General features: G+C 39.4%; 1 protein-coding gene across 3 annotated transcripts in view; it reads left to right on the top strand.

Moving 5' to 3' along the window:
* Positions 1-27,939, top strand: part of FILIP1 (filamin A interacting protein 1) — a 139,140-nt gene that overhangs the window by 43,269 nt on the left and 67,932 nt on the right. Inside the window, exon 2 of one of the 3 annotated variants that reach the window (XM_040697737.2) lies at positions 19,301-19,441. The exons of the other annotated variants lie outside the window; for them this stretch is intronic. The gene's annotated coding sequence lies outside the window, so the exon portion shown is untranslated. The remainder of the gene's footprint in view (positions 1-19,300; positions 19,442-27,939) is intronic. 3 annotated transcript variants of the gene reach the window in all.

A 27,939-nucleotide genomic window follows, 5' to 3' on the forward strand; every position in this document is an offset into this window, starting at 1 on the left:
GAACGTAAGAGTGGCGTGACAACTGATAGATTGCTTATTAATGAGAAATACTTTGCTAATTTCAGGTTTCCTCGCCAAAATATTCATACTGTGTTTGAATGTTGTTGTTTATCCTTTTTGGGTTCTTTTACTGTAAAATGTCAGGTGCTACACCGTAGACAGAGAGAGGCTGGTTAAATGTCTAGCTTTCATATCAGTGGCTCCTTGTATGACTTTTGGCAAGTTATTTACTTCTACACTCTTAATAACACCTGGGATGTTACAAGGATAAATATAGCAGTGACTTTGACACCCTGAGATGTTGCAGTGTTGAACATCATGTCAACAGCTTTGAATAAGGAGATTTAAATAGCCTTCCTTGGAAACCAGATTCTACTGGGAGAAGTAGGAATAGCAGTTGAATTTCTCTGAGTGACAAGAATATGTATTTTTAGAGTAGCTTTCCAGAGGGAAGCTTAGCTGTGCCCTGAGTTGTGGGCAGCAAGAAATTAGCTATACGCAGCAGGAAAAGGAGGACTTGAGCTGTGACTAGAAAGCTACAAGAACAAAAGCATGCCAAAATAGGAACCAAACTAGTGAAAATATGTAGAGGTTTCAAGAAAAAGGATTCAGGTGCAGTTGTACACAGGGCAAATAAGGTGTTGTTAGCTTTGGGAATGTTATTTTGCTAAAAAGTACTACGGAGTTAAAGGTAACAGAAATTCCCATGATTTCTGGTGGTATTGGTAGGGGTCTATTTGCTTTTTTTTGATGGAGGACGCTGAGGAAAAAACTGTATGGCAGGAAAAAGGCCCTTGAGAGAAGGCAAATGGGGAAAGACCAGCTGGCATTTTGCTGTCCCATATGAGCTTTTAGCAGAGCATCCCAGAGCTGCCATGGGGCTGAAGGGGTGCTCACAAACCCTTTGCACTGGCTGGAGTAGGAGAAAGCTCCTGGAGAAAAGGAATGGCCAGCAATGCTGCCTGACACCTACAGTACCAGTGAGCAGTTTGAGTCTTCAGGCCAGCCCAGTTGGTTAGAGCAATGGTAGCAGCTCAGATGGCTCTCTCAGCAACTGGCATTTCATTAAGGACTTGCTCTAGGAATTATGTTGCCATTATGTGACTGGCAGCTTTGATTAAAAACAGATGGAACAAACAAACAAACAAAAAAAACCCCAAAAAACTACAGCCCTCAGAGCTTCAAGATCTGAATGTTACAAGATCTAGATGATTTGACACCAGAAGGCCGCCAACAGGACTTCATGATGTATTACTTTAAAATCTCCTGAACCCATGACTTCTCAAGCTTAACTCAAGATCTTAAATGTGCATGACTAGTGATACCGTTACACAGAGGAGATAGTGAGGCTGGCAGCAGGAAGGAGTCCAACACTCATGTATTTGCCACAGCGCATGTAAGACTGGCCAAAGTTTGCAGGCACAGCTGCTTAAATGCAGCAGGAGGCAGCCCAAGCCCTCCATGTCATATGCCCTGCTTCAGTTTAAAGACAGTGGTAACTGTAACAAGGGCCTCAAATCTAGTCCAGAGCAACATAGGAGATCTGAAGGTTATTTGTTTGCTTGAGAGCCTTCCTGTGGATGGAGAGAATTGGGAAATAAATTGCCTTTCTGTGGATTTCATGAAGGGAAGATCAGTCCTTTATTGTGAGAACTTCCTCTGACAGAAATAAGAAGTGCAAAATGGGGAGGTCCAAAAAGCAACCCACATGTCTGAAAGGACAAGCAGGGCAGCAGTGAAAGCTGTAGTCCTTCTCTGTGATGAGTTATGGGGAACGGTTGAGGGAAGAGAAGGAAAACAGCTACTGAGAAAGGGTAGGAGTAGGGAAAAATCTGTGTTGTTTATATTCATCTACAGGAATGGGGAGTGTAAAGGAAAACAAAACCAACACTACCTGTTTATGTGGTCCCCAGGTTTGTTTAGGGGACCAGTTATTTTCCCTTGAAAAATAAGAGCCCATGCTAACATTTTAAACTCTCCAAAAGTGCTAGGAGGTTGTATGCATGCCGTAGCACTGTACTGAAATGCAGGAGAGTTTGAGCAAATGATTTAGTGTTGTGGTGAGGGGAACTTCTTGCCCATACTCTTACAAGAAGGTCCTAGACCCTTTAGCACTCTCGGCAATGAGATTGAAATTTTAAGTCTCATGGTACACTGTAGCATTTCAGGGATTTTTTGGAATTTGTGGGTGTTTTTGCTTTTTTTTTTTTTTTTTTTTTTTTTTTTGCTTGCTTTTGTTTTCTTTATAATAATGAAAGAACAAAGTAAAACCTTGAGGGCTTGGACCTGCTGTCTCAAGGATGAGCATAATAACTAATCTCTAGGCTCCCCTGGAAAGCCTACTTCATTTTTGTTTTCCTGATGTTAAAACAAAGGAATCTGAAAATAGACAGCCAGTAATTTCATTTCAAGGTGGTCATTTGGTTGCTGCTTGAATCAGGCAGCTTAAGATGCTCAAAACAACTTGTGTGTGTCTCCCCCGGAGGATGCATATACATCACATTTCTGATGTGTCTAAGCTTCCTTGGCCTCTGTCCAGGAACATCCAGATTTCCTGACTCATGGCTATATACCCTGTCTGGTTGTACTTCATTGCAGCAGCTCAAAAATCAGAACAGTATTATGTTCTTGCCTAAGTTTTTCCAAGCAGTAAACAATAACACTCTGCCACAAGCGTTATTACATTTATCTTGGAATTCAAGATCCAGAAGAAGCTGTAGCTTATTATTTTCTTTAATTACTACCCAAAAAGACTGCAAGATGTTATTTTTCAATAAATATTTCTAGGATGGCTAAGTATCTTATTAATGAAGTGTTCTGAAAAGGAAAAAAAAAAAAAAAAGGCTACAGAAGCTACAATAAGATTTTTTTTCTTCCAACAGAAAGCATGGCTGTGATTTTTCTATTGCTGTATCAATATTATTGCCATATCAGCACGTATACTCTAAAACAGTGGGGACACATTTATGGATACAGAATCTGAGAATAATTAGGACAAATTGTATTGTATATTAACATGCCTTTCAGTAAGTCCCGTTCTAAACACCTCTTCTTTGCTTGCATTTCAGACTTTTTTGTTGTTGTTTTGAACATTTTAAAAGGAGTAGTATTAACAACTGGCTCAAATGAGGTTTGAAAATAAACAGGTCATGACTATTAACAGGGTTCATTAAAAGAAAATTTCATCTGACTCTAAAATCTATTTGGAGCAATGATTGCTCCACTCCCCAGCTCATGGCATGATGCAGCTGCTCTTTCTTTAGTATTTTTGCTGACAGCTACAGCTGACAGATAGCATTTCAGTTCACCCCAACATCAACCCTATCTCAAGGCTCCCTTACTTAGGCTGAAAAAGCTGGCTTCCTCATGCCTCTACCTGCATCACAGCACAACTGTGTAACTATGAAATTAGTCATACTGATTACTTGTAATGAACCACATACACATTAAAAAAAATAGTTTCACAGAGCAAAGTGCAAACACCAGAGAACCTTAGTGGGGTCAGTGAGAGGGGGATACAGGAATAAAATAATTGATGCAGCCAGTCTCTAAAAGGCTGCAGTTATGAGTTTTATGAAATACTAGAGGAATATTTGCTAGTTGAGGGAGAGTTGACATAGTCAAAGTGACAGAGGATTTCCCAGCCTTGAGGCAGCTTCAGCCAGAGCAAGGGTGGTGGTGGGCAGGAGCCCTCCATGTCTGTAGTTGTGTCATGTTCTGGGCCATGAGCCATGCAGCAATTGCTAATGGTGCAACGACAGCTCCTCTTCTTTCCCTTGCTTCTTTCCCCTCCCACACTCAAAGTAAATATCTATGCTTTTGAATCTCTGAATACAAAATAATAATGTGTTTGTAGCTATGATATGTCAGTTGCTATTTGTTACCATTACATTAGTTGTTACCTTATATGTTTTGTAGTAGTAGTAGTTCTATTTGTTACCATAGTTAGTAAATATAGCTTTGATTTCTTGGTTCACAAAAGCTTTTGTGTGGTATTCTATCACTTAGTGATGCCATAATGGTCTGCACTCAAAAGAGAATTTTCACAAATATAGCACTTCTCCTCCTGGATATAAATGTTGAAATGTTCTTTTTTTCTACTTGTTCCAGAACTACCAGTTCTGCCCCTGAACCTCCAAAAATGTAAGAGAGGGGTAAAACTAAGTAAGGGGTAGGTTTGAGAAGCAGCCAGCCACAAAAAATAACTGTGGGAGGGAGACATTGCTCAGTGAGTCCTTCAAAGGATTACCAGAAAATTTAATTCTGATTAACACAGTGCACAGATCTGTATTTTTTGGATAGACAACTGAACCTAAAACCAAGTAAATGTTTTGCTATATTTTTTCAAGATTGAGGTGACTTAAAGTTAAATGCAAAGTCACAGAATTTTTTTTATTCCCTCTGACCTTATACTCAGTCATGTCAAAATACCTGGTTTGAATCATGTAGGCAACTTCAACCATTTTTTGCTATATACTAAGAACTTTAAACAGTATTTGGACTTGAAAGGCTAGTGAAAAAAGATGTCAAAGAAATAATTTTCTTAGATTTCTACCTCACTCTGATATTACCTCTGGCATCTTGTGACTTTAGCATGGGAAAAAAATAAAGCAAAAATAGCAAAGTTCCTACAGCCCATTTTCATATATGAAACTATATAGTGAATTTGATCCAAATCTGCTTCAGAATAATCAAAACTGTCCTTTTAGGTGGAACAAATTGTTTATTAGAAGATGTCACCCAGCATCATTACAGCTGCAGGGTCCAAGTAGGCTCTCTACTTCCAGTCTACTGGTAGTGGGACTTTTACCTTTGGTTGATAAGTCTTGCTGCAATTTCTTTTTTTCCATAGGCTTCTCAACGGTGACAGACATGTCCTGTTATGCAGTTCTGCCAGTGTAGAAGAATCTTTTGGACTCTAACTGAAGAGTAGTGTTGCATCTATGCAAGCTATAAAATCAAAACTGTTTTTTATGGAAAGAAATATTGCCTTAAACAGCTTGCGTCAAAACTTCATTGTAGTGTAATAGGTCAGAATTCCCAAGGACATCGTGGAGAAGTCTGGCAGAGTATCAGGTTTGTCTTAAAAGTGCTGTTGTAGAGTATTAGTCAGAAACACACGAACTGCAGGTGTTATGTTGTTTTTAATATACTTTCAGAGTGTTGCCAGAATTGGTCATTTGCAGATCAAATAAAGAACAAAACTTAGTAAGCTTGGCTGAAATCGTTATATGGTATACTTAGACACTTCTAAGGGCATCTTTGGGAATGTACTGTGTACTGCTCACCCATCTCCAAACCTCTTTTTTCATGTCCTCTCTAAGAAACTATGAAATCTGCAGAGAATATGGTAGTGAATATGAGAACAGCTACTACTTCTGATGTTTGGTATACAAACAAAAATTTACTGAATATATGAATTACAGCAATAAAAGCTGTGTCTTTATTTTTAGCATCTTTTAAAATAGGTGTTTTTTTAACACAAAAGGAATGGGATAGATTTGTTGATAAGTCTTATGAACACAGTTATGTTCTCAGTCTCATCTTTTTAATTGTAGCAAGAGAACTACTTGATAAGAGTCAATTGCTTCAGATACTTTCTCCTAAATTTTCTTTTTGAGTTCCTTAAAGTCATGGGAAAACTGGGAAAAAAACAGAATGTTCTATCCAAATATTTCTGTGAGGCGTACACAGATTTCTCTGACCTAGAAAATAATCTGGAACTCTGCTACGAGATGCATTGAAAAGATTTTTGTTATCATGCTTTGATATCATGTTGACAAATATAACTAATCAACTGTGAAGTAGCAATAGATAAAACCTGGAAGTTAGAATGTGAGTAAATGTTATGCTACTTTGAAAATCAGGTGTGACAGTTGACTTGCTAACATGATGTTAAGTTGCGGCATAGAAGAGAAGACAGAGATAACAGTCTTGTTATCCACTTGGTCTGCAGTACGTTTGCCTGACAATTTTCATTTAAAACTGAATATTGTATGAAATGCAGTTGCTTACAGCTTTGCTAGACTTCAGTTGTTCAAGCTGGACTTCTGGCTGAGTCTGAATTGTTTTTGGAAGTTTTAACTAGAATGCTTTAAGCATTTCCAAGAATGAGGAAAAAAAAAAGATTGTTTGCCCATGAAAAGCAATCCCATAACCATTTTGCTGAAGAGTTTTAATGTTGCCATGTTCCAGAGAAATCTACTGAAGTTCAGCTGGGAAACTGCTCAGTGGCAGAAAACTGACTTTTGCCATCCCTGAGAAAATTACACCAGGCCAAGAGCCATGGAAAAAAGTATTTCACTAAGGTCACATGACAGGAATTGGTAGCTAAATTCTCAAAGTAGTCTAGGTATACACGTGCTGCCTTGGTTCCTCACATCTCACCTGCTGCAGCTGCCCTACACATACCCCATTCCCAGCAAACACCCCCATCTCAGGGCTGCAGGGTTAAGCCATGCCCTTCCCACCATTACTTCTTCATTTGATACCTCAGTGCAAAAAATGAAGTCATGGATCTTCTTTCTCCTGTTTCAGCCATTCTTTCCCAGCACCCTGTGGTACAGTGGGGAAAAATGTGTGTACACCATAATTACCCTTGCCTCTGGGAAGGGAGAGAGTGGGGAGAAATAGCACTGTGACACACCACCATATAACTTTGTGTTCCTGTTAGCTGGGATCTCTTTGCTATTGATAAGCATCATCTATCACCTTTGCCATGGGAAGGAAATGCTCTTTGGAAAGGCAGAGCGTGAACATCAGCTGCTGGCACTTTGCCATTGCAAATAGGCTTTTACTAGCAATTTATCTGAATCTCCAGCTGACTCATTCAAAATCAACATTATCTCAGCTTCTGCTTCTTAGTGATCTGAGCTTTGTCATTGCTCTCTTTGGCATTCATTGCTGCCTGCTGAGCTGGACAGTCCTCTGGGTCTCAACGTGTGCTGTGGCTGACTCCATCTGTGAGCTTTTGAAATGGTCTTCATTCCTTCTCCAGCAGCTGCCCTACACCTCCCATCTGCATGGCACCACATTTCCCTCCAAAGCTGTATTCTCAGTTCTCCCCTCTGGATCTGGGCAGAGGGCATGCTCCTCAGGCGATTTGCTCAGCTTGTTTTACTTTGTAGGAGCAGCTATGGCAGCTGCTATTCCCGTATTTTTGCCATGCTTACTGTTCCCCTTCTCTCTGCTGAGATCCTCCTCAGGAATTCGTTCCATCTGACTATACCATCTGTCTGAGTACTTCTAATTTGCTTGTCCCCCTTCACAAAAACAAAACAACAAAAAAAAAAAACAGGGCTTTGCACTTCTGCTGTGGGTTTGTAGAGCAACAATATGCATTTCAACTTCTCACAATCGTGTCCTTGTTTGAAAGCAGTGTGGTAATGGCCATGCAGAAAGTGTTAAGAATTTTTGGGTGGCACTTTGGTTATGTTTGTTATCAGGAAATTAGACACTGCCAGGGCCAATTCCCTAACCCTGAGTGCAATTATCACTGCCTGCTCAGGCCTACATTATTAAACCTGCCTGGCCTTCAGAGCAGGTTGGCTGTGTCCAGTCTGACAGCGTTTGGCCAGGCAAGTCCCCAGCCAGTGCTAGTTCCAGGGCCATTCCAGGAAGACTGCTAGTTGTCTGTGCCAAAATTTTGCACTAGCCCTGTTTAACCTACAAGTTTAGACCTAATCCTCACGTTGTATTCATTTGAGCGCATCAGATGCTTGGGATTGTCTGAACAATCACATGAAACTTCTGTATTACAGGCAAATATTTTATTACTATTGAATCAGATTTCTCTGAGATCACAGATAGGATGACTGCTTTCCAAGAATATTTTGAACTTCCAACAGTGGAAAATTCCAACATTGGAAAAAAATTTGTGACATGTTTAAACTCTTTTTTTTTTTTTAAGTTGCTTTAGCTATTATTTTAGTATCTCCTTTGAATGAAGCTTTGCTTTTTGCTGTTCATCTTCAAAGGTCTGCTTCCTTGTTCTTTCATCAGATGAATTAAAAAATAACTAAATAAACCCCACACAATTTTAGTAAAGCTTGGGGGCAAATGCTTCCTCCTGAACTATTGTTGTTGATGAGCATAGCAGATGATACTTTGATCTGATTAGATGAAGCTAATAACATTCCATTGGTTCTTCTAAGTTCCTCATGGACAAACAGAGCTTATCGTTAGCTACAGCGCACAGAATTTTACAGGACTGGCTTTATCTCCTTTTCGACAAGAAACATGTAAGCAAAGAAAAAAATGCTAGCAAAAATGCTTATTTTAACCATATGTGGTTTTGAAGCACTGACTTTTATTGAACTTCAGTTCAATGAGTACCATAAAAATCTCACGCAGGCAATTCTAAGCTCTGTCAGAGGAGATAATAACAATAATTCAACAGTACATAAAAGGCTGAACTGGAAACAGCCAATAACCAACCAGAAACTCAAGTGACCAGTTTGTACCTTTGGCTCCAGCATGAAGGAGCATAAAGCTTTATGTGATGAATATGAAGCTCAACAAAGCTTTCCATATTGTTATATGCAGAAGTAACATTAGGATTACTTAGGATTGTGCAGGAACTCATAAGGGTTTGAATCTGTCTGAGTCCTTTGCCCTTCCTCCACTGTGAAAGGACAGGGACAGTACCTTTAGAGCCTCCAAAAGACCACCTCTTTTCCTGCACGTTTCCAATGCCCCATGTACAACATACATTTCCTTACAATTAAAAATTAATATATCGCAATTTTAAATCAAACCAAAAGGCCTTGTGTCTGCCAACATCCTTACTCAAGGTCCTTCTCCAAGAGCTGATGAAATCATCTGACATAAAGCAGAGCACAGCCTGTATTCTTTGTGCTTTGAGTGATGTATGTTTTACCAACTCTGACATGAGAAAGGGATTCTTGAGCAAAATGGCTAAGTGAAAGAAGAGATAATTCTGAAAATATGCTTCTGTGAAATTTTAGCTGTGACATACACTGTGAGCATCACTAATGATTTCAGGGTCCATTCTGCAATTAAGCAATTCACTTAATACACTGTTAAACTGTAGCTTGGACAATGTGGCCAATGTTTCCAATGCTTACATCTTAAGTAGTTTTTCTGGCTTAACAAAGATTTGGATACAGAGTTTTTGTAAAATTACAACTCCAGCAGTAATTGGTCTGAAAAGTTTCTGAGGAGCAATTGTTATATAAATAAGCATAACTCTCTAAATATACATAAGATTAAGTTCCTCAATGTTCAAGTTATTCAGCTTCAATTTTAGTTGCTTGATGCATTACTGAGACTTAAAAGACATTGTGGAAAAGGGTGCTGTGACCTCTGAGGTGTGGCATGCAATTCATTTGCAGTGACAAACAATGTTCTCTACCCTCCTTTCTGTCCGTGGGAACAGTTGACTTTGGATTTAATTTAGGGGTGAGGCAAGTGCTTTTGAGATAACTTTTTGCAGTTCCCTGCTGCTCTGTTCTTATTTTCAGGCCCATTAAATACTGATTTGCAAGAACAGCTTTGCCGTCTGAACTGCTCAGTAATGACAAGAAATGTTTGTGGTTTAAGGCTGACATGAGCCAGTTCCAGAGCACCTGCCAGGAGATATGATTTCGTGTACCTCAGCTGAGGAAAATATTAACTTGTGTTTTTGCAGAATGTGAATTACAGTTTTTTTATTCTAAATGTAGAAGAGTTTTGCAATCAGACAATAAAAGAACTGTAACATTTACATTCGAAACAATTTGATGAAAGCATCCTTCGTAGTTAACATGTTTTTCATGTCAGAATTACTAAGCTTGCTTTCAAAGATCTCAGCTGACCCATAGTCATTTAAAATAGCTGAGCATCACATCCCTCAGTTTTGGCTCCATGTCCTGTCATAAGCAGTCAGATGAAAACAATGAAATTTATTAAATTCGCAGTAAGCCACTGACTAGTTTTCCTAAGGTAGGTCTAAGCCTTGCACTCTCTCTTATCCAACCTCTGCAATTCAGTGAACTGCAGGGAACCGCACTGCATAATTTGTGGCAGTTCTGACCTGGAAAAATAAACAAACACCCAAACAAACGAGTGGCCTAAAGCAGATAGCCAGGGAGAACAAGTATAGCCAGGGAGATCAAGTATACGACAGGAATGTGAATCTTCCACCGAGCACTCTCCCCACCTCCAGCTATTTTCAGCTTTAGAGATGCTTGAAGCTGATGTGATTTATCTGATAGCATCAGTGAGTGTTTCTCCGAAGTATTTCTCCTGTCTCCTTCTGAGCCATGTAAGCTTCTGAATCCAGAGACAAGGAGGTCTTCAGATCCGCTGTTCAGCACACAAAGAACCACCTCACTTTGTTGATCTGCAGAGACTGTTTGAAGGCCTGTACAAACCAAAAAGCAACAGCCAAGGTGCTAGGACACTTAGAACACAATAGAAGCACAGACTAATTTTCTAATAGAGCTCTATCAGTTGAAAAGAGACAAAGTTATCCACCTTCCTAGCTTCCTACCCAGACACAGTTTGTAGAGTGATGGACAAGCAAAGGTGAAGGCAAATGTCTGCTGACCAGCACAATGCACAGAAATGATCAGATCAGTCTGTGAGAGTGTTGAGAACAGGGTTGCCTCTCACAGCTAGTAAGTAAAAATTCTGCGTGTGAATTCTTGCCATGGGATCAAGTTCTAGAATTAGTACCCCAGTCTTTCTGATCATCCCTAGACTGTTTACCTCTAGTATTTCAGAGGATTAGAGAAAGCAGCTGTCCTTAGGGAGCTTTTACTGCACTCATACCAGTCATAAAGTAGAATTAAAGCCTATAGTGCTGAAGATTCCTTAGTGAAGCCATCTCTTGTATCTGAGAAACAAAGCTGAATGAAATAATGTGGCCTGCTAGGATTTTCTTATATACTTTTCCTATCTCTTCATTGACTGACTTATTAAATTAGTTCATTATCTTTACCTTCACATTGTTTGGCAGCTCACTCTAAGGTTGCGTGCCAAGATACCACAGTGCTTTTGTTACATGAATGTGTCTTTTAGCAGTTCCATCTTAACCACGAATTCATTCTACAGAACACAACAGAGAATTCATGAGAAAATATGGACTTCTGTTTACTACGAGCCTGGTCCGTTGTCACGCAGGCACACTGAAAGGCTGCGTTTCAATCAGCTCCTAAGTGTATCAGCCCTATTTAATTCACCTTGCCTCAATCAATTTACCTTAGTTGGATGTGGAAATGATTTTTAGTGAAATCAATCTATTTACACAGTTATTACGCTTTGAGAAAGAAAAGTAGAAAATGCCCAGCCATTTTTTTTCTCTGAGATTTTAATAATAATAAAGATAAGTATAATCCAACATGTTACTGTTTTAGAACTACAATGGTGTATTTATTATAGAGTAGAGGAAGAGTAATTGGACATTATACTTTAAACTGATAGGTGACACTGACTTATATTGTGGGAGGAAGAAATCACAAATTAACAATCTGATGGCAAATAGATCTCAACAAGAAGTTTTGGATTATAGATATATAAATTCAGAAACTCCTATCAGAAAATATAAATTCAGCTATGCATCAAAATATGTTTCAGAACTTCAGCCTTCTGAAAGCTCATCAATCTCCATCTATGTATGGCCTGTTTGTTCCTGAAAGAGTTTGGAGCACATGGGCAGTTTCTATTCAAATCAAGGAGTACTCTTCCTTGAGATATAAGTAGCATCTTAAAGAGAAAACAAGATTGTTGAGACGTATATATGTCACGTGCAATGCTGAGGTAAATGGGGATCTTGAAAAATGCATATCCCTTCTGACTCTATCCTTAAAAGTATATAGATTATAGAAATTGATACTATGATGAAGGTCACTATCACTGTAAGAGTGAAAAGTGAAACTGAGATTGCTTAGTTGAGAGAAAAAAGTATAAAGGAAGTGTGGAAGAGGGGATGGTGAATAATGGGAGGCTGGAGAAGATGAATGGATGTTCCTTCATAATGCATAAGTGAATGTACGTGTGGAAAAAGCAGCAGACAACAGAATTATAATGAAAAAAATACATACAAAGATACGTAGACAAACACATACATACGTGGATGCTTACTTTTCTGCATGCTCGATTAAACTGGAAGCTTAGCGTGATTTCAAAGATATTTTTATATAAGATAAAGAAAGATACTGAAGGTCAGTAGTTCAAGTCCTAAGCCATCCATTAACTGGTGATAATGGAGAGATGTTTTCCATTCTGTTGGATCCTTTCTTTCTGAGCATGTCATGCTGAATCTGAAGAACTGAAATTAGCATTTTTTTTCCACAAGAAAACAGTGAGAGATTTTTAATTGCAGTTTCTGTGTTAGCTGGTAATGTAATAACAAAACTACTAAATCTGTTTCTAGGTTTATGAAACCAGCCTAGGTGGAAGTAGGATGAGTGAAATTAAGATGCACAAAATCTTATAGTAATGTTTTGGGCATCTTTATAGTAAAATTTGCCTTCACTGTACTAATACATTTGGTATGTAGATAGTATGTTGATGATCCCTCTCAAAATTTCAAGTAGGAGCTATGGAAAAGTCAAAATATGCATTACTCCATTGTGGCTACAGTTTTGTTCCATTACAGAGTGAGGTGTGTGTGTGCGCTGAGGAAGAATTTGACTTTATGTAAAAATGCTCCTGTCTTTGATGAAAGTAAATTTTTTTCATACTTTTTTTTTTTTTTAAGTAGTTTTCTGCTCTCTTGCTGGGTTTTTGCTTCAAGTTCAACATGAACTCTCTTTTAAGCATGAGAAGACTAAAGTTTTGTACAGTTTCTATAAAAACAGGCAACTCTCTTTTTAACAAAATGTACAACTCATGCTATGACCCAAGTAAATGAGAAACAATCATAATTCTGTTCCTTTGGCTATATCTTTTGGATACCCTCCAACACAAAATGCATTAGTACAGAAATGTGCTTGTCCTTAATTAATTTATAGCTTAGAGCAGAATACCAGAAATAACAGTTGAACATCATATGCAAAGTCATGGATAAAATATGGTATGAAATTTGTAATAAATCTTAAATAATGCTGGAGGACAAGTAAAACTAATTATCAATAATATGAGGAATTTCACTGATGGAGAGCTGAACATAAAATATGTTTATTTTGTAAAACATTTATATTGTATTGAATTTATTGTTGTCATGGGAGGCAGAATAACTTAAGCTTTACCACTATCCTGAACAAATGCATTTACTAAACTGAACTATTTGAGGGGCTTTTTTGTTTTGCTTTGCTTTGTTTTGTTTTCACAGAATTACAGAATTGGAAGGGACCTCTAGAGATCATGTAGTCCAACCCCCCTACCAAAGCAGGCCCCCTAGACCAGGTTGCACAGATTTGCTTTTGTTTTAAATAGTATGAAACATATAAAATATGCTGTAATATCTTATTCTGAAGTGTGCATAGTATAAGGTTACAGAATCTATATTATGTACTTTGTACAGGAATATAGGACTGAAAAGACTCTAATGGGCCATCGGACCTATTCTCCTACTATTGCAATAATTTGCACAGTTTAAAATCCCCTTCATAAGTTATCAAGTTTCACTGTAATTATGGTTAGAACTTTTGCTGCTGTTACTCCATCTAGAAAATTGTTACTAACTCTCTGCTCAAAGTGAGAACCTTGGCATAGGCTAAATGTTGCCAAGCTGTGCTCATGACTTCCCTTGCCAACACTATCATATAGTTTAAATGGCTCTTCTATCTCCCTGATGTTTCTCTCCCTGATATATTTATAGACAGCAACTTGATCCCTTAACAGCCTTTATTTGCTAGGCTAAACAAGCCAAGCTCTTCATTCTCTCTTCTCATATGATAGGTTCCCTATTCCCTAGTCACCATAGAAGTCCATCTTTGTACCTGAACAAGCCTGAGGTAATGTGCTACAAATGACAAAGTACAACAGTCTTGTATAATAGCATAATAAAAGAACCCATAGCAAACAGAGGAATAATTTCAGGCTTGCGAGGATGTGCAGTGCCAAATATTTAGGAGATTAAGTAAAGGTTTTGAAATCTTCTAAGTGGATCTTTATTACAAAGAATGCTCTTTCTTTCTTTCTTTTTTTTTTTTTTCCCCCTAAGCAGTTGATTGAAATTGCAGTATCAAAGGTTTTAGGGTTTTAATTGAAACCTGGGAAATCAATGAAAATAATGATTTGGATTAGAGTTTCAGCCAGCTCAGTATACAGCTGATTAAATTTTTGACAGTAATCACTGAAGAAAGTTGAGAAGTTGAAAGTTCATTTGACAGTAATAACTGAGAAAAATCCTGTGAATATTATCTAGAATATGATAAATCTTTCCCAGAGAAGCCACAGTTGCATTCACATGTTGTATTTAAAAAATTTCAGTGGCAGAATTCAGGAGGTTCCTTGGAGTGAGTGCTGTGGACTGTAGTTCTTGTTGCAATGAGGCACTGGAAAGCAAAGTGTGGGGACAACTGAATCTACCGCCTCCAAGAATGGTGTAGAAAAGGATATTTGATCACATCCAATATCCCCTGGTGTCTTGTTCTGTCACTTCCTGGAAATCTTCAGGAAACTGCTAAGGCTGTGACAGCTATCTTTTTTGTTTGTTTTGCATTTAATCCATACTGAATCAATGGTTTCATAAATTCTGATGAGAAGCTTCATACTGAAACTGCTGAGTGATAGAACTTGGAGCCATGGTCATTGGTGTGTAGGATGCTACTGTTAGTTTGGAGGAGAGGCTTTTCTTCCTCAAAATGCTTTTTCTTTTCTTTTCTTTTCTTTTCTTTTCTTTTCTTTTCTTTTCTTTTCTTTTCTTTTCTTTTCTTTTCTTTTCTTTTCTTTTCTTTTCTTTTCTTTTCTTTTCTTTTCTTTTCTTTTCTTTTCTTTTCTTTTCTTTCCTTTTCTTTCCTTTTCTTTCCTTTTCTTTCCTTTTCTTTCCTTTTCTTTCCTTTTCTTTCCTTTTCTTTCCTTTTCCTTCCTTTTCCTTCCTTTTCCTTCCTTTTCCTTCCTTTTCCTTCCTTTTCCTTCCTTTTCCTTCCTTTTCCTTCCTTTTCTTTTCTTTTCTTTTCTTTTCTTTTCTTTTCTTTTCTTTTCTTTTCTTTTCTTTTCTTTTCTTTTCTTTTCTTTTCTTTTCTTTTCTTTTCTTTTCTTTTCTTTTCTTTTCTTTTCTTTTCCTTTCTTTTCCTTTCTTTTCCTTTCCTTTCTTTTCCTTTCTTTTCCTTTCTTTTCCTTTCTTTTCCTTTCCTTTCTTTTCCTTTCTTTTCCTTTCTTCTCTTCTCTTCTCTTCTCTTCTCTTCTCTTCTCTTCTCTTCTCTTCTCTTCTCTTCTCTTCTCTTCTCTTCTCTTCTCTTCTCTTCTCTTCTCTTCTCTTCTCTTCTCTTCTCTTCTCTTCTCTTCTCTTCTCTTCTCTTCTCTTCTCTTCTCTTCTCTTCTCTTCTCTTCTCTTTTTTTTGTCACATAGGAATTAACATAGTGGTTTCCTTCTAGATTTTTCCTGTCCTGTAGAATAAGGAAAAAGAAAGGGCTTTCACAGTACACTGTAGAAAACCTCAGTTTAAGCTGGTACACACATGTGAAGATCAATGACAATGAAATGCTCTTGGAAACACAAGCAATTTCTTAATCAGGAGCAAAGGAGATTACCAACCACAGCTAGAAGCAACTTGATACGCAATTAAATAAATGCGTGTTGGGTACAGCATGGGTGGTTTCTCCCTGGGGGCCGAGGGCTGGGAGTGGTGGCGCTGCACATCTCCCTGGGGGCTTGGACAGGCTGAGGCCACGCTGGGCAGGGCCCATGGCCAGTCAGGGCTGGGTGTGGGGAGCTGGATGCAGTCCTGCTATGGCCTCAGCAGGATAAGGGCTGACAGCCCTGGGTTTGACATGGCATTGTGGGCTTTTAGGACCCTGGCAATAAATTGAATGGAACTGCAATTGTGGAGAAAATTTCTGAGAGTAACTGGGTAAAATAAAGGCATAGAATTCATACAAGTGTCCACATATGAGACAAAATGTCACCAGTATGATCAAGTAGGCGTTGGTAAGAAGGGAAATTTTATCAAAGATCTTGTTAGAGTATATTAGCTAACATACCAAAGAAGCTTTCTTCATGCTAAATTTGGTTCTCCAATCAATGGTGTAATGTGTTCCACCAGGGAGAAAGGGATACTGTAAATGAAAGTGAAGAGCTGACTGAGAGGGTTTCTGCAAAACAGATATACAGAGAATCAATAGCTTCACAGTACTGCATTAAGAGCAATAAGCGAATATTAACCGATTTACATTTATTCATTTAAATTGTAATTTTTACAGATCTCATCTTTTGATGTCATACACTAATGCACTTAGTGCATGCGATTGGTACCCTACATGACTGGCATGTAAAATCAGAGAAGGGACAGAGTAGTCCAAGGTGCATCCTGCTGTGCAAGAGGTGGGATGTTTTTGCAGCCCAGTTAGGTGAAAGGTGCCAATGGAGCAGCAAAACTTCTGCTTTGGTTATCTCAGTGGGTAGTTATGAGCAGTTTTGGTGTGTTTGTGTGATCTCTGTGGGTGAAATCTTTCCTAAGCAGCAGGAAAACTGAGTGCAGGTGACAGAGCATTGGCATATGCTGCTTAGAGAGGTTGTGGAGTTTCATCTTGGAGATCCTCAAAACTGACCATGGTCCTGAGCACCCTGCTCTGGGCATCTCTGCTCAAGCAGAGATTGGGCCACGTGACTTTCAGAGGTCCCTGCTGACCTCCACCACTGTGATTTTGTGATTCAATGAAATACCAGAATGATTCAAGTCTGTGGCAGAATCCCATAGACTTGTCATTAGCACAGTTTTGTGTAACACAGAGTATTTTCATTGAAAGTTGGTGATATTTAGCCTGTTTGTTTTACTCACTGTATTTATTTGGCATCACTTAGTTAAAATGGAGAATAAGTCACATATAGCCAAAAGTATTATCTCAAGATATTTTAAAGTTTAATGAAGAAAAGCATTTTCCAGAGTAATTTTAAACATCCACCTTATCCTGGTGCTTGGTAAAACCTGAGAGGACCTGAATGATTTAAGTCCTAACTGTTCTGTCTCTCCTTGGGAAGATTTAGGAGTAGCTACTACATGCATAAGATGACTTTATATATTGTGGAGACAAAATACTCTGATGGGCCTATTTTTAAACTAAGTCTCCTGTGAACACAGATTTTGAAAACCATGAACCAAGCCACTTTTTTTCATTCAGTACATCTGATTTTTATCTCATTTAGGTTGATGAAAATTCAGAGTGATTTTGTAAACTCAAAAGAGTCAAGTTCTGTGAAGTCAGAGTTTGACCCATTAGACCTTGGTTCACCCTTACTGCAATTTTAATAATTAGTATGAGCTGATTGACAGGAAACTTCTTTCTTTCTCATAATTTGTGAATTGCACTGAAAATTAAGATCTTCATTATAAGAACATGGCTCACTTTCTTTTATTGTCTTCTCATTGTATGCTGACTTTTAAAGACAACAATCATGCTGCTTCCTCTTTCTGAATTAATTAGAAAATTCTCAGTGACTCTTTTGGTAGACAAACTGTTTGTAGGGCAAAAAATGAATTATTTTATCTGTATTATTTATGTGCCTCATGCACATTATCTCCAAATTACCTCTTATAAACAGTCATGTCAGATGTGTCAGAGCTTGTGATTATAACAGTGAGATAACCTGAATCCCTGTGCTTATAGGAAAAGTTTTCTATGATAAAGAAATAAGTAGTTGGTCAACTTTCTCCTTGAACTAGCTATTCAAGACTGAAGTTTCCAAATCAAATTTTCAAGAAAATAAGTTTATCAGTGAAATAATCTCTGTAGTCAAGTTTAAGAGGTTTACACTGCTGTTAACTGTGACTGCAGCTAGTTGAGGCTTATTTATTGTGTCTGTCCTTGCATCATTCATAATCCACTTAATTGTGTTTTGTCAATTCAGAATGGGGACAAAAGTCATCTGCAAATGCCAAGCTGATATTTACTATTTTACAAGAATTCACATACTGTTTGTTTATAAATAATGAGGAAATGTGCCATGCACTGTTCTGTGTGCTTTAAGCTTAGACACCGCAGTAGTCCTGTGTTAAGACCCCCCAGTATAACTACATTGTTATTAGAACACTGTAAGCGATTTAAATAGTGGTCTGTAGTGGTGAACAAAATGGTTACCTCTTTCTTTGAAAAGATGAGAGCTTTTGAGAACACTGTGTTCTCCTTGACCAAATGTTTTGCTGAAGGAAGGAGCTCCATCTTCTCCGTGCCCTCAGAAGCTCTCTGGCACCACAGCCCTGCCATGGAGCCTGCACAGACACCACACTGCTCAGGTTCACCTGGCTCTACTCTTTCCTCGTTGTCTCTGAAGTGGCTTTAACCTACTGAACATTGCTTATTAAATAACTGCACTGCACATTTGAGAAAGTTGGGGCAATATTCAAGGAGTGTGAAAAATGGATTCAAATTCTGCTTGCTTACACAAACTAATCAAATGACAACTGAACTTTATTCAATCTGAGATCTTTCCTTCCTCTAGTGTTATGACTTTGTTCCCTGTGTACCCTCCAATATTCCAATTCTCCCCATGTCTGCTATACTTCCTTGGTTTTTGGAGTTGACACCATGCTCCCAGCCTTTATTTGCCTTGCAAGCTCTGCAAGAAACTGGTTTGCAGCTTCTGCTGTGCTGCTGATTGCCCAGCTCGGCCAACCAACGGGGTCATGCATTCCCTCTGAGCAGCTAGAAATCTGCAGACTATGTGCAGTAAGACTACAGGATGAGCTGAGCAAGATGGGTTACTTCTCTGTGGTTTATTTTATCTTTGCATTGAATTGAGCTGTGTCTATTCTGCAGATCTAGTGCACTCAGTGAGGAACCCAGCACATTACCTGCCAGTTTTTCCCTTCACTTGTTACAGTTGCTCTCTTTTGGATGGAGAGTTTTACTTGATATTGATTGCTTAATTAAAGCAGAAAGCTTCAACTTGTGGCACCAGCTCTCAGGTGGCAGCAGATTTCATTGCCTCGACTGGTATTGCTATGTAGCATAGTCAGATGCACTGCCCAGATTCTTCACGTTGCTGTGCACTGGCTTTGGAGACACACTGATAAAGTCAAAGGGAATCTTTAAGGTAAACGAACAAACAAACAAACACATATTTTTAAACCATTTTAAATCTGGAAGCCCATGTTTTCCAGCTGGCCAGCTGGCTAGCAGGCTGAGCAAGCATAAGATGCTGCTTCTCCATTTTGTCATCGTGTGCAGCCCCTGAGCCTTATCTTTTCTGCAGGGAGCAGCAGGGACTCCAGTCAGCCCCAGGTGGGAGCAGCAGAGCGATGGCACAGGGGCAGCCCTATCCTCGACCCCATCCTCCCCCATGCGGACCTAGATTCTAGCGAAGCCCCCTCTCTGGAAGCATCCCTCAACACAGGTACTGCTGTACACCAGGGACTGTCCAGCTGCCACCTGGAGCCCCATTCCTAAACTAGTAACATTTAAGAGTTGCTGTTGCAATAGCATGGCTGGAAAGCACCTCTTGAGTTTCCTGCAGGTGTCAGCTCCAGGAGGTGAACAAAATGCCTTTCAAAGGTTCATCTGAATTTCAGGGCTGCCAAAGCCCTCAGGAATTACTGAGGACATCCATAATTTGAGCTATTCTCCCTGAAACTTCCACGTGTTATGAGTCAGTAATGAGCATTTTGCATTCAGGAATTATTATAAAGATGAACTCTTCAGCAGGCACCGCAGACTCCAATTACCACATTGGGTGTCTCATATTGTTTGGGATTTTGCCTCTCTTACAAAAGCCCTGTTGCTGGAACCACATTAGTAATACAGTAATCTTTATTTCCAGTTTTAAAATGTTTTATGGTGCTGGACTGTACCTTGAAATTTTGAACTCAGTTCAAAAAGTGGTTTTATAAAAATCTCACAACTTTAAGCCCAGCATCATTTCGTATTATGAAATATCTGACTCATTTGGAAAGCTTGGGATTGTCTGTATTAATTATGGCCCAAGAAGATCTATCTTAACAGGCTGAAAGCAGCTCCATTTGTAGTCAAGGATTGCACACACAGTCTTCCTGGGACTGAAAATTGGACATTGTGCAATTTTTATGGCTTGCATAGCCTTTCTATTTTTAGTTGGTTGAAACCTGCAGTAAATCATATAACCCTCCTTATATTGTCACTCATAATGCTAACTTCCATTAACTTGACATAAATAAGTCTATTTCTTAAATTTATATCGTTACTGTTTTACCTAATAACATTACACAAAGAAAAGTTTATTTTTCTCTGCTGCAAAGTTGATGTGAATACAAACAGTTAATGATGTGTTTCTAGTTAACAGATAGATTTTTTTAACCAGATTAAAAGCCCACAGTATCTTCTTTTTTATTTGAAAATGTGCATGTGTTATGAGGTCCGATAACTGTTCCATTACTTAAACAAACCACTTAATCCTCCATCTTTTTAGGAATTTGGAAAAATTCCTGTGAGGTTTGGGAAAGCCAAATAAAATGCTACTTTTCAGCGTTTTGGAAGATACAATAGGAAGAACAATTCTATTGTGGGTTGTTTTTTGTTTTGTTTTGTTTGTTTGTTTTTTTCCTTTCTAGAAATACCTTTCCAAGGTACAAGAGATGATTAAGTGACATGTATGCATACAGACCTCTCCAGCTTTGCTGTTGTTTACTGTATAGGGATAATGCCACGTCGTTGGCTACCTGTCGAAGCCAAGTGCCAAGTACACAACACTGCTTCTTACTGCAGCTGTGCTGAGTGCAGGGAAGATGTGTGTGCTGCTGATACACTGGCCTGGGGCATAATGCTAAATTCTGGGTTCAGGCAATATTTTTATTTTCTAGTCTTTCCCATTACTCTAATTATAATTCTTTAGTTGTCCCAATGCATTTGGGTGTACCTGGCAGTATCAGCCTTCCTCCTGTGCTGCTGGTTTGTCATCCAGGTTCACCCACTCTCTGGCTGTTGCAAATCTCTGTCTCCCCAAGCATCCCTCCCGCAGCCTGGGCTAGGGGCTGGCTCCCTCCTCAGCAGCCACTGCCAGCATCACCCACAGCACCTCCTTGCCAAGGCCACAGGTCCACCACACAGCACATGGGAGAAGCAGCCCAAAGTAATTTCTCAGTCACCTATGCTTCCTTGAAGGCAGATGAAAAATATTTAAGTAAACAAATAAGTAATGCTGAGACATTACATAAGTGCTGGGGAAAATATTTTCTCAGACAGTTTTTCAGTAACTGAAAAGAAACAGTGATTTCTCTACATGCTACTTTCTTATGTGGCTTCTTGCCTCATTTACAAATTAGATCTGTATATGCCACCCTTCAGCTTTTTTTGTTACAAAAAACACTTTGTTCTTTTTATGAAAGGTCAAATCAATCTTTTCAATTTGCATTACAAGGCTGTAATATTTAGAGGCACCCACCAGCTCCCCTCAGCAACACAGAACCAAATTGCTCTTCTGTCATACACTTCATAGGAAACAGGTATTTGAAAATTTTATGGGTTTTTTGTTCACACTTACCATCATTAACAAAAATGAGTCTCTGATGTATTTCACTTGCTCAAATTAAAAAAAAACCCAACAATATCTAAGATAGATCCATTGCTTATTGCTGTTTCTGAAATTACTTGTTACCTCATGGAAAGAAGCACAAGCCACTGAGATTGCAACTTCATTACCATGAAATCGGCAGGGTTGCTTATGACAGGGATAGTGAGGGAACAGGGGAGCACATCCCACAGCCTCCATCCTGTTCAGACTCTTGCCACCAAGCAGGCACTGTGCCAGATCCAGATAATGAGGTCCCAGGCACCTGCCCCTGCCTCTCCACACAGCAGCAAAACCAGCCTGAGTGATATTGCATTTATATATCCAGCTCTGGTCTATCAGCCAGCTAACTGCAGTGCCCCAATTAGGGGCACAGACTTTTTAAAGACTCAGTCGTCTCTCTAAGAGGCTAAGTGGAGATAACCCAGAGCTTTCCAGGTGCAGGATGCAGCGCTGTCCTACAGCCAGGTCCTCTCACAAGGAGGCTGGAGTTCCACTGCTCTCTGCACAGCACATTTTTTTCTATGGAAAGAAAGCCAGGGAATGCTTTCCCTGATAGGCAAGCCATGGCAAGCTTCAGCAGTGGTCACTGAGGCTGTGTGACTGAGCCTGAGACCAGTCCTGACATCTTGATGTAGCTTCAGAGAGCTCAGACTCCATTTCAGAGACATTGCAGATTGCAGATGAAACCTAAACTCCTAGCCCTGTCACACAAGTGAGATACTTAAAGCTGAGCAGTGTGAATTTGTGCCAGTGCAAACGATTTTATCTTCAGGCAGACTTGTAAAACACCCACTCCTTTTGTAGGAAGCTCCTTCTAATATATTTTCATGGCTCTGAACTGAAATTACTTTCTAAGAAAAGCAGCTAAGATGTTTTTACTCTAACCTAGTGGAAAAGAAAGAAAATTCAATCTTTTTTTTTTCCTTTTTTTTCCTAGTTACAGTGAGGTAAATGCAATTCACTTAATTTTATCCTCATTGAAATTGGATTTTAAGAAGTTCAGAGGTTCTGGCAAGCAAGGAATTTTAGTTTTGTTATTGTGAGGCCAGACAGGGATATTTATTTGCCTCTTCCTCTCTTTTCCTCTGCTACTGAAGGCAACTCTGCTGTGTTTCCAGTTAAGCCTGACTTTTTACGGTGAACTAAAATGCCAGATGAAAATTTGAGCAGATTAACACTGAGAGGATTGTCAAAAAAAATCATACCCAGCTTAAACTGTAGATGCAGCATAACTGTTTAACTTCATTCTTTTCAAGTGAAAAAAATAATTGTTTGGGGATTCTGAAGCCAAGACATTAGGAGAGCCATCTAAAAATGGTTTCCATACAGGAAAACTGTTGAAGCAAATGTGACCACCATCAATGCCCAGGTGAAGTATCTCAAGGTTTTTGTGCTGCTCCCTGTCAGCATTGGTATTATGTAAATCATTTAGACTGACATTTGCTTCTTTACTTTTTTTTTCGCCACATGTTAAGTCAGTGGAAAGCTTGCAGAAATACAGGGAAATAATGACAGTCAGTGGGCTGGCACTGCCAGGAGTGAAGTAAGACTCTCCTTTTATTTCACCTCTTTACAAATGTTAATGACAACTGAAGGCCAGGGCCTTCAATAATGCAAGAGCCACTGGAGCCTTGCAGTTCTGATCCTTTTATCAGTGTCATGTTCATGTAGCAGAGGAGCTCAAATTTTGTGTCACCAAGACCAGCAAAAGCTAAGAAAGGCCTGATAAGAAGTGAGAATGTTGTGCAACCTCTGTCCTTCAGCTGCAGCGAACTGCTGCACTATCCATCAGTACTTGCTTAAAAATACACCTCCAGGCTAAGTAGTACACTTCTTTCTGCCTTGACCTAACTTACATTAAATATGTTTTCTTTTCTGTTTTCCCACCACCCTCAGCTTATTTTCTCTCTGTTTCTCTCAGTATTTATGGTGAGTTGCACTTTCCCTTTGCAGAGCTGAGTAGTTTTCCACTTCCTTTGTTTGTAAAGGAGCAGGCTGTGGAGGAGAGAAAAGGACAGGCTAGAAATTATGCAGTGCCAGAGCATGAGCACAGATAGCAAGAAGTGAATGTGCTCTTAAACAATTGGAGTAGTCCTTGGCACACTTTTGGACAGGCCGCTTAACACCCTCCCAAACCATCTCAGAGCATGTTTAAGGAGTCAGCAGGGGATAGGAGCCATTCCCAGTGAGCAGTGTGGATGCAGCCAGCATGTTATGGATGCTAAGAGGGCTTAAGAGCCTGAAGGATTTTCCAGGACAGCTGGCCTCACAGGCAGAGAGCAGCCCTGGCCATGGTTAATCTCTAGTATACATGTAGCCAGAGAATTCGTGTTTGTTTTTTGTTTGTTTGTTCTGTTTTGTTTTGTTTTTAAACGGGAAAGATATTATTGTAAACTCACCAAAGTTGACAGTGAAACCCATGGGCAGATTTAGTGTCGGGGGAATTTTTAGCTCTTTGTTTTGAAACCAGTTAGCCTTGACAGAGAAGAACCTCTTGGGAGGTAGATCACAGCTCTGTTTAATGAAAGGAGTTAAATTTACCTCTCACCAATAGTCCGGGCATTCATGTGCAAGCTGGTACTCCATGTCTATCAACAACTGAAACTTCCCACAAAGGAGTCACTGAGAGAGTTTTGGAACTTGCTCCCTGCTTTGGTTGACAGCTGAAATTTGAGATGCTGCAGATGTGTTTTTTCACTGTTGTCTCTTGGAGACAATATTTGTAGAAGATACAGGTCCTGTGTATAAGTTTTTTCTTTGCTGTAAAAACTGGGAGTGTATCTACGTGCTTCTTCTTATTCTATTTTTGTTGTTGTTGTTATTTTTATCAAACAGGAGAAATAAAAGCGAGTCAAGTGCAAAGTATAGCTATAGTTGTTTACCAGCTTCTGTAAAACCAGAGCTCTGCAAATCTGCGAATCAGTTACTGAAAAGAAAACAGATTCACATCTGGTCAGCAAGACAAAGCAGAATGCTATCCCTGTCACAAACCTTGAAGTTAGCTTTTGGAACACTTAGCTTTTTGTCTTGTCTCACACTTGGTAAAATCCAAGTTAATTTTGAAATAAAGTATAATTTTGAAATGAAAAGTTGAAATAGATCTTGTAGAAAGCTAATAATAGTTTCCTTATTTTCTAGGAGCGTTCCCTATTTGCCATTTGTGTCATTTTGTCAGAATACATTTCTAGTTTAAGTGGAACTGCAAGGCCTACAGACTGACTTCACTTTCCATGCTGTGTTCCCTCAGTGGTAAACTGGTTTTAGGTATTTCGCTTGGTCATTGTAAGAACAGGGACAAGGGATGTGGGGACAAAAGACAGGATGATTACCAGCTAGCTCCTGTCCAGTGCTGCTTTCAGCAGTTTTCTGCCCCTTTGGCAGCAGAAAATGCATTGCTGTAATGACACTGATCTTCTAAAAACTACTTAAAAGAGGTATAACATTGCTCATGTTTGATCTTGGAGGTTGTAAGCTTGATTGCATACTGTCAACAAAACAGAGATGACTAATGTTTACTTAACACCAAGGACTACCCATGTGCAGGAGTGAAGAATCTTTGGTAGGCCAGTTAATCTGTATCACCTCCCTTACCATTTTCCTGGCATGTTCTGGCTGTCAGGTGATAAAACAGATGTTTAGTAGGTTCAAACTGAAACTGATGTGACACTGCAATTTTTATCTTCATCCGACTTTTACAGTTCGATTTTTCTGTCAAAATGGAATAACCAAAAGGGCTGAAAGCTGTACAAGGTGCAGTAGTCAAACAGGACTCAGTGCTGATCCAGCCCTTGAAGGGTGGCCATGTCTTGATTGATGCTGAGCAGCCACAGACGCCATGAGCTGTGTGTGAGCTTTGCAGTCCTGGCAAGCAGGGGTATTTTGCTCCTCCAGAAATCTATCCTTTTCCTTCACATCAGGAGTAGTCCTGGGCATGAGCTACTCCAGAAGGATGTAAACAGCCTGCGAAGAGGGATGAGTGGGAGCCAGCTTCCCATGTCTTCCAACTCATCTGAAATATGCTAGAAAGTCTGCACCACAAACACAGAGTACTTTTGCCACCTAGCTTGCTCCTGGCCAGTCTCTGTCAGCCAATCTGGTGAATAAATACCTAAATCCCCACTGTACCCAATGGCATGTTTATCAAGTGCTGTCAGTTACTTGAGCCATCTTCTCCACAACTTCTGTTTGTACCTTCTGGCAACTGGGAAGCATAGTAATTAAAACAGTAGAGTGATATGTAAAAGTGGAGGATTTTCTTTCACTGTATGAAGATCTAATAGCTTATCATTCCTCATGCCTTGTGTATCCAAGATGTTTTTCCAGATGAAGCCTGGGAGACATGAATTTCTGTGAAACAAGACTATGTTACTATTTAGTTTGGTCAGCATGTGTTACTCAAGCAAAAGTATTCCAGCTGAAACCACAAGTTTGTCTGAAAATGACAAAATTAATGGAATTATACCAGCATAAACTCTGTTATTTGTAAAGCTGTGCCATAGTTTAGCCAGAGAAGAGTTTATCTTGGAATTAAGAAAATGGTGTTAAAGCAGTATAAATCTGCCTTAGTGATGACTGGGTTTCCTCCTAGCTTTGTGAAGTTATTCTCTGCTTTCAAGCAGATTATAACCATTCAGGATGGCACCTGAATATGGAATTTTCAGACATCTTTTTCTTTTCTTCTTTCAAACACTCATGCTTATCCCTTGCATTTCTTTTTCCAAGTGAACTACCTATTATGAATATACTCTCTGGTGAATATAATCCATGTGCTATTATGCTCCAGTGTTCTAGGAATCAATTTTAGGAGCTGTAAGAAATATTTGATAAAGCAAAAAGGCTTTACAGAATCTCATGCTATACCTCAACAAGTGTATCTGCTATAACTCTGCTAACGTTCTCCCCTATTTGCTAGCAGCATAAAAGGAAAATTTGACAAAAACAGATGAGTAAATAATGAACTAGCATTGACATGACAGAAGAAAATAATGTATGTTCTGCATCTGGAACAGTCACTGCATTTTTATCATACTTCTAATAGGGACAAATAATCCTTCTTTCTTATAATTAAAGCTACACAAATTTCTTCTGCCCATGAAACTCCCTGTATTGTACCCAAAAATGGCAAAGGCACTGTGATACTATTCTGTCATGTTGCAGTGTTTCTGTCCTGCATCGGCTCCTTGAACAATGCCATAACCTCTCTGGAGGCAGACCAGGTGATGGGGTGAAAGCAGCAGTGGTGTTGTGTAGTAGCCACGAGTCCTCTCCTTGTCTGCATAAGAATTAGAGCTTGGTTATTCAGGCTATTCATTGACTAGAGGGCTGTTCTGATTCACAAGGTACCCATACTTCTGTGTCAAACTCCAGCACTAGGGTAAGTGCTGGGTAAGCAAGCTCTCACAAAAGTACACATATAATGCATAATACTGCTAGAAGGAGCAGAGATCTTTCATTGTTTGCTTTTGCAGATCTCGTGGTTTGTGTGAGGACAAGAGACCATAGGAGGATCAAGAGAAAAATGACTAGTGCTCCACTTACCAAAGTTTAGAAATTCAGGAAACCCCAGAACTGCTAATAGTAGATATTTGTTCTGTTCTTCATTGTATTAGTCACTTGGTTTAAAGATCTCTTCTGACCAGCATGACTGAAACAAACACTGGAGTCGTCTGTGAGAGCAAACCAAAAAAGAATGAGGTCTGTGTTCCCTTGGCACGTTGTTGTTTAGCTGCTGACAGTTTGCAGTCTGACACACGTCTGCTTCCACAGCACCCAAGCCCAATGGGGCAGCACTGCTCAGCCATCAGTCCCCGCTCTCCTGTGGGAACTTTGGTTCCCCTTTGTTTCTTCAAGTCAGTCAAAATAGCAGTAACAAACATAGAGTTCAGGAAAACTGCCTACCTGATAGTAATTTTAGCCAGTCTCTGAGGTAGCATGAACAGTTATATCTCTAAATGTTTGTCCTGTAATGACCACACTGCTGAGGCCACACAGCCTTTGTTCTGGCTGTCCAGATCCCCTGGGGTTAAAGCCATCCATCCCTATGTGGGATGAACCTTACTGAAGGCTTTTAGGATGACAAGGTCAATTTGATGTCCTTATCTTCCTCTCTTCCTGAAGTCTGAGAAGGTGTCATCCTTTTTTGTTTTGTTTCGTTGGTACCTATTGCTTGCAGGTACGGACTGATTTTACTTAAACATTTTTCCAGCTCTCTTCCTCATTTATGGGAAGTTTCAGATTTATCAGAGAGTTATTTGCTTTGATCTCCACTTGGAGCATATTTTAATTTATCTTCCATGCCTGGAGCTGCTCAACAGTCTCTGGACAGAGGTCTCTGCCACATACCAAGCCCT

This window comes from Gallus gallus, chromosome 3, assembly GCF_016699485.2.
Source record: "Gallus gallus isolate bGalGal1 chromosome 3, bGalGal1.mat.broiler.GRCg7b, whole genome shotgun sequence".
Lineage (NCBI taxonomy): Eukaryota > Metazoa > Chordata > Aves > Galliformes > Phasianidae > Gallus > Gallus gallus.